Below are 7,512 nucleotides of genomic sequence, written 5' to 3'. Positions count from 1 at the left end.
GGTAGGCAGAGCTTCAGGAGGTATTGAGGAGATCAAATGTACAGCCATGAAATTGAAAGACGCTTACTCCTTGGAAGGAAAGTTATAACCAACCTAGATAGCATATTGAAAAGCAGAGACATTACTTTGCCAACAAAGTCTGTCTAGTCAAGGCTATGGTTTTTCCAGTAGTCATGTATGGATGTGAGTTGGACTGTGAAGAAAGCTGAGCACCAAAGAATTGATGCTTTTGAACTGTGGTGTTGGAGAAGACTCTTGAGAGTCCCTTGGACTGCAAGAAGATCCAACCAGTCCATTCTAAAGGAGATCAGTCCTGGGTGTTCTTTGGAAGTGCTGATGCTAAAGCTGAAACTCCAGTACTTTGGCCACCTCATGTGAAGAGTTGACTCATTGGAAAAGACTCTGCTGCTGGGCGGGAAGGGGGGCAGGAGGAGAAGGGGATGACAGAGGATGAGATAGCTGGATGGCATCACCGACTCGATGGATGTGAGTCTGAGTGAACTCCGGGAGTTGGTAATGGACAGGGAGGCCTGGCATGCTGCGATTCATGGGGTCACAAAGAGTTGGACATGACTGAGCGACTGAACTGAACTGAACTGTACAAATGTACAGTAACTAATTAAACATATGAAGAACATTTATACTGGGGTAGAAATGAAGGGAAAGGATGAACCTAGATCACATATGTTATCAGAGAATTTAAATTTTATTTCTGACCTGTGGATGCTTTGTATGCTTGCTCTCTACCTGAAATGTGTTTTCTTCCATTAACAAGAAATAGCTCATTATTAAAATTCAGTCCAACATCACGTCTGGAAGTTCCCCAGTTCACCTCTCCCTCGTGTATTCTCACAGCACCTTTTCTGCCCATTTTCTTGTGAACTTTCTGTATGTATTTCTTGAAACAGCACACTCTAACCCCCACACACTGACTCAGTCACTGGCAGAGACTCAAAAATTGTTGATGGAATGAATTTATATGTTTAATAAACTTTCCACTTGGGCCATATAAGTTTGGCAATTTAGACAGTTTTCTATTACAATGAATGAATTTAATAAAGTCTAAACTTTTATTACTGGAAGAATTAAGCTACAGTTATCTGAAACGAAGGATAATTCTAGCTAAATGTAGCATTTCTCATTCTCGTATTTGATTGAAATTAATTAGTGTTGTTATTTGCTGCTGCTGCTAAGTCACTTCAGTCATGTCCAATTCTTTGTGACCTTATGAAATGTAGCCCACCGGGTTCCTCTGTCCATGGAATTCTCCAGGCAAGTATACTGGAGTGGGTTGCCAGGCCTTCCTGCAGGGGATCTTCCCAACTCAGGGATCAAACCCACATCTCTTGTGGCTCCTGCACTGACAAGCAGACTCTTGACCACTAGTGCTACCAGGGAAGCCCGTGTTGTTACTTAGCATTAATCCTGGAAATAATTACAGCAATGTTTCTGCCTCCCAGTCCTTGAGTCTTTATACTTCAAGTGAGAATGCGGGAGTAGGAATACTTTATTACAAATAGAAGTGGGTTGGACACACTTTTTCAAAATATAGCTTTAGCAGCCATTGTACCATTCTCCCTTTTTAATATTCTTCCTAGCAGATCTTCCACAGGAGAGTGGTTCCCTGTATGACCCCATACTTATACTTTAGCTAGGATTTTAACATGTTAATGAAGTTAGTTGTTGAAGAAACTACAACACTGTCCCAATGGTTAATGCTGGAAGTGAAGCCAACTCAGCTTCTTTAAACTTTGGTTCCAAAGGCATTACAGGAATCTATGAATGAAATGAAAATGTTTTGAAATTCTAGTCTCTTTAATAGCCCAAGCAATCATCAGTAAATTGCAGACTTTACAGGTATAATTTTCAGTAAGGGTCAGGGAAATTCATTCATTAGAATTACGGGAGATAAAAATTTAAATGTCTCTGTAATATTTATAGGAAAAGTGTCATCAGTATAAAGCAGCCTTAAATCACATTCATTCATTATTAAGCACTCCTCTACATTTCTGAGTGAAGTTTCTAATGGGATGAAATCTCCTCAGCTGCGATAACGTCATGACTGTCTATTTATATAGCCAAGTTGTCTTTGGTTATGGAAGTGCCATTTTAGGTTGGGTATTAAGGCAGATTTTTCCTTTGAAGGGATATATCTAAATTTCAATGAAGGTAGTACATTACTTAGTAAACAAGAGAGTTCACTAAAATTGGGAATACCTACTAAATAATTATGTAACACCTGGCATGTGAGCATAGTACTATGATTTATCTGAAGTCCACTCTTTGCTTGTGTTTTATTATGTTTTGTTTTTAAGAGCCAGGGTTCCATTTTCAATTTTAAAATGGAAAAAAAAAAGCCCAGAGACCAAAAGGATTTATACTTGTATGAGAAAATCTGGTTGAATGTGTTTCTTCTTTACCATTAAGCGCTCTGGAGGTCAAATGGATCATTCTTTCTATGTATCATTAAAGATCAATTATCACTCAATATTAATTTCCTTCCACATATACCTGAGCTTTTGACAATAGTAGCCCTCTCATAACTCATTAATAAATTGAGCACATGCTGTTTAAATATACAAACCTGAAGACTCTTCATAAACAATATCACCTATGTAATTATTTGCTATTCAATTTGCAAATTGTGCCGTTTGCTAAGAAAGCCTCAGGGTGCAGCCAAATCATTAATTATGTTATGTAAAATATTTAAAGCCAATGACAGCACTAGTGAAACATAAGAAGAACGCAGCAGGAGCAGAGCTTAAAAATAGCAATAGGCAGCATTCTTTGCTGTACTTCCCCATCCCAATTACACAGATAATTCAGGCATGAGCAAAGATAATTGAGTCATTCCTCCACTTTGTTGTAAGTTGTAGATCTGGCCAAATATCAGCATCTGTCATAGCTGATTGGGATCTTCTTTTAAATACGCCCAGAGGCTAACAATGATAAGTGAAAAGAATAATGAGATGTGCCCTCAACAATTGGTGGGAAACATTCAATTTCATACAAGAGTTATTGATTCAAGATATAACTTTCTTTATTAGACCAAATTAGCAGGATTCTGCTAAAAGTTTTATCTCATGGAAGAGTTTAAGAGCCAGCAGCTCAGCTGAAGAAATTCCAAAATGTGTAACTATAAAAGAAGAGAAAGGTAGATTGACAGTACAGACTATGAAAAAAATGGGAACTAGAGGATCTAAATTATAAACTTTGGAGAAATGAGATCAGTAGAGGTTAGACAAAAACTTCATGAAGCTTTTGGAGGTTGTTGATCAATATGGATCTCATGATTTTATTCCAAGTGAACTGATGACTCAAAACAGGAACGCTATGGACCCTCTACCAAAGAAAGCATCTAAACAACAGTCGTGTCCAGCAGCCTCAAAATAAGGACCACGATGGGTGAACTAAGGGGAAAAGTCAAGGAAGATACAAATAAAATCCCTTTTTGCATGTAACCTTTTTTTAAAACCAAAATGCATGGATAAGACCACTCTCCTATGGTAACTTTGCACTCTTTACACTGGAATGGTGCCCCAAACTAAGGTAACAGGAGTTCTCATAAAACAACCAAAATTGCTGTTAAATTGAGAAATTTTAAAAAAGGATAAACTGAGGCTAAAGCTGAAGTTCCAATAGTTTGGCCACTTGAAGGAAAGAACCAACTCATTGGAAAGGACCCTGATGCTGGGAAAGATTGAGGACAGGAGGAGAAGGGGACAACAGAGAATGAGATAGTTGGGTGACATCAGCAACTCAATGGATATGAGTTTGAGCAAATTCTGGGAGATGGTGAAAGACAGGGAAACATGGCATGCTGCGTTCCATAGGGTCACAAAGAGTCGGACACGACATAGTGACTGAGCAAACAAATTAAAAAACCTCTAATACACATTGAGAACCTACTTGCCCTAAACATAAACATCTTATCTAATCCTCACAAAAACCCTGTGAGATGGGTCTTATGTACAAGGAGCTAGTCAGAGCATTGAGAAGATTTAAATAAAAAATGGATTCCAAAGCCTTATATGCTTAAAGGAATTGTTTTCATAAAAAATTAGTTCTTCTTTTCTAATATCGGACACCAGATTTTTATTGGCAATTATTACCCTGGCAAGGCATCACTCACACATACTATATCAGTAATTAAAACTCAGAACTCCGTGTGTCAGCACTCATTGCATTTAACATTGGTTTTCTACCACAGTCTGCCATCTCCCCATGTGAGCATAACCAGGCGCACAGGCACTCAGGCCTCCACGCCCACCGTGCTCATCCCCTTCTGTGCATGCAGCTGTCAGCATCCCTCCCTCATCTCAGGATCCCAGTGCCTCATCAATACTGAGATGCTTTTGTTGGTTTATCTTAATTCATGCTATAATGTTGTCAGCCTTTTTAAAAGCTCTCTCTCTAGAATGAGTTTTCATCTCTTTTCATAAGAGATTCTTTCTACTCATTGCTCAAGGCTCAACTATCAGCATTTCACAGCAATCTCTAGCACACTCTGAGGCCAGTGGCTTCTCTGGAGGGGTACTAGATAAAGGGTGGAGTGTGCGTGCGGTAGGCCCTGAGGTTCTAAGTTACATAAGAGAGAACCAAGAATCCATGCAGATTGGGGACTGTATACCATCACATTATTCATGCTTTGTCAACAGCAAAGTTTTATAAATATAAGGAAAATATAAAGTTCCAGGTAGCTTCCCTGGTGGCTCAGATGATAAAGAGTCTACCTGCAATGCAAGACACCTGGGTTCAATCTCTGGGTTCAATTGCTGGGTTGGGAAGATCCCCTGGAGAAGGGAATGGCTACCCATTCTAGTATTCTGGCCTGGATAATTTCATGGACAGGGGAGGCTAGCAGGCTACAGTCCATGGGGTCGCAAAGAGTCTGGAATTATATCTCTATACCAGTGTGAAACTACAGAATAATTAATATATTACCTTCCTCCCTTATCTTGGTCTTCACTTGGAATTAGTTCCTCACCTGAAAATTTCCCAGCATAAATGTTTCTATGTTAGCGCATTCTGCAGCTTTTTTGGCATTTAGAAGCCAAATCATAGCCCACTGTAAGTCTGGGAACCATGTGTTTAGAGAACAAACACTTCTCACGCAGGGTACATCAAGTCACAGCTACAGCTGACCCACAGTACATAATCACCAAATGTGTTCGACAAAACCCATTCTCATTCACTATGCAATGTACGAGCAGTAAATTCTGAAAACATTTTTAGCCACTTTTTTTTTTTTTTTCACTTAATGCTGGGAAAGTTTAGATGGAAACCAAATGTTCACTACAAAGATCTTGTGGACTCCAGCTTAGTGTAATTGGGGTCTTTATTCTTTCCTTGTGGTCATGCTGTCGGCCAAGCTAATTCAGAGCTGGGTATCTCTTAGCTCTCCTTGTTAGTGCTTAGAGATGTATTCAGTGTCCGGTTACAGAGCTTGGCTCCACCAAGGGTAATAGAAATCATTCTACAGAATGTGGCGATTCTTCCACCAACCAGCTCTTTTAAGTCTTTATCAGGGCTGGCACATTTCACTGTAGCTCTGAAAGTATGTTTCATGTCTTTAAGTGAAAATCATTGCAGGTTTTATAGGATGGAACTTAGCTTCCTTGGTACACGATGGCTTTCTTGGTGAAGATGAAGTCAGAACACAGGAAGCATTGCCTCACAAGAGAGTCAAAAGGGTTTGGTGACAACTGGAGCTGATCACATGATAAGCATAACCAGAAACAGAACTGAGTCCAACATTCGGGCTAGAAGCAGAAGGCTCAGAAGAGGCCTGGAGAGGGTGACCAAGGGTTCATGGTGAGCTATACAGTGACTGGAAATGAATAAGACAGATGCATTTGACAGTACGACCATCAAAAGATCAATGGTCCTGTCTGCATAAAGAAGTATCCAGAAAGGTCATATACTTTTGGAAATGATTCTTAGAAACTGTTTTCACCTTCCTCAGTATGAGAAAATGCCTGAAAAACTGGCACTGATTGAAAACTTTTCAGTTTTGCTAGTTTGGCCAAAATCAATTAGTGCTAACAATTTGTCTCAAGGGAAAGCTAATTTGACAAGGGAAATGTAGGAGAAGAAGAATTAATATATTGAAAACTTTCTATGCACATGTACACACACATACACATTAGCACATATAAATATTTATGAGACTTGAGAAACAAAAAGCCAATTGATATTTTATAAATAGTTCAGGCAAAGAAATAGTCTGTATTTGGATTCAGCTTTTACTTCTTTTGAAAACCATCCTATACTTTTCACCATATGATATCAGAATTTCTGCACTCCTCTAAAAGACACCTATAGAAATGTCCTGTTGATCACATTTTTTATTCTCCACTTAGATCATTTGTCTTTATCAAAAGAAATGATTATAAAGTCTGTTATGCAAATTAAGATAACCTCCCTAAAATACTATATCTATGCTTATTCCTCAAAAATAAAAGATATATTTGAATAATTTTTTACATTTGCAAATTCATATCTTCAAGTAAACCAGCAGCATGTTCAATCTTTCTTATTATTTTCACCTCAGGTTTATTAGAAAAGCAAAGCTATGTCAGCAAATGTCTGCAGCCATAACTTTTACTATCATGAAAAGTCATGCTAATTAGCCTGCTCTTTTCTGGTCTATCCACAGAAAATTCTCAAAGCCCTCAGTAAACTCTTGAATTGGATATCACAAAGAACCAGCATTCTCTTTTACAACCCATGCTTTCACATCTGATGAGACAATTCCAATTTTATAATATTGTAATTTCCTATTACAGACCTAGTGTGATTTCACCAGTTTTTTGGTTTCTATCTTGGCAAAGTACAGAAATACATTGAAACCAGAGAAAAAGAGAGTAAATAATAAGTGTGACAATAGCTATCCCAAGAGTCGTGAGAACTATGTAGGATAATCTATGAAAACACCTTTTAGCATTTATATATTAAAGATATCCATAATTTCCCTCTATTATTATTTGCCTTTCACAGTGCTCTCTATATGTTTATTACCAGAGACCGCATACTCTAGTGGCTAAAAATACTCACTTCGAAATCAGAGAAATCTGTATCAAATCTTGATTCTGTCAAATGATGTTGAGCAAGCATTTAATCTCTTTAAGACTAATCTCTTTATTTTTCCTGGCTATGAAATAGGATAATGCTTACTACCCAGAGTTTTATTGACTATTGAATAGAATAACACACTCAAAAGTCCCTAACCTAGGCACTTGCTCATGTAGATGCTCAATAAATTGTACCTATTACTTTTATTCTTGTCATTTTCCGCCATGTCCCTAAGATCACTGTTTGCAATGTATACATAGGAAAACTAATGTCAAAGAAGTTAAGGGATTCCACAATTTCTAGAAAGAGGAGGAAGAATACATGAATAAATGTCTTGTGGCCTCTGACTAAGCCACCTCTTTCCCAGGGGAGGGAAGCATCCTGGTAGTCTAGATATGGAGATATCATCTGGACTGCTTTGTCCAGTCCTAGCAAAAC

The sequence above is a fragment of the Bos indicus genome, chromosome 15, assembly GCF_029378745.1.
Source record: "Bos indicus isolate NIAB-ARS_2022 breed Sahiwal x Tharparkar chromosome 15, NIAB-ARS_B.indTharparkar_mat_pri_1.0, whole genome shotgun sequence".
Lineage (NCBI taxonomy): Eukaryota > Metazoa > Chordata > Mammalia > Artiodactyla > Bovidae > Bos > Bos indicus.
Note: the sequence above shows the minus strand (reverse complement) of the source record.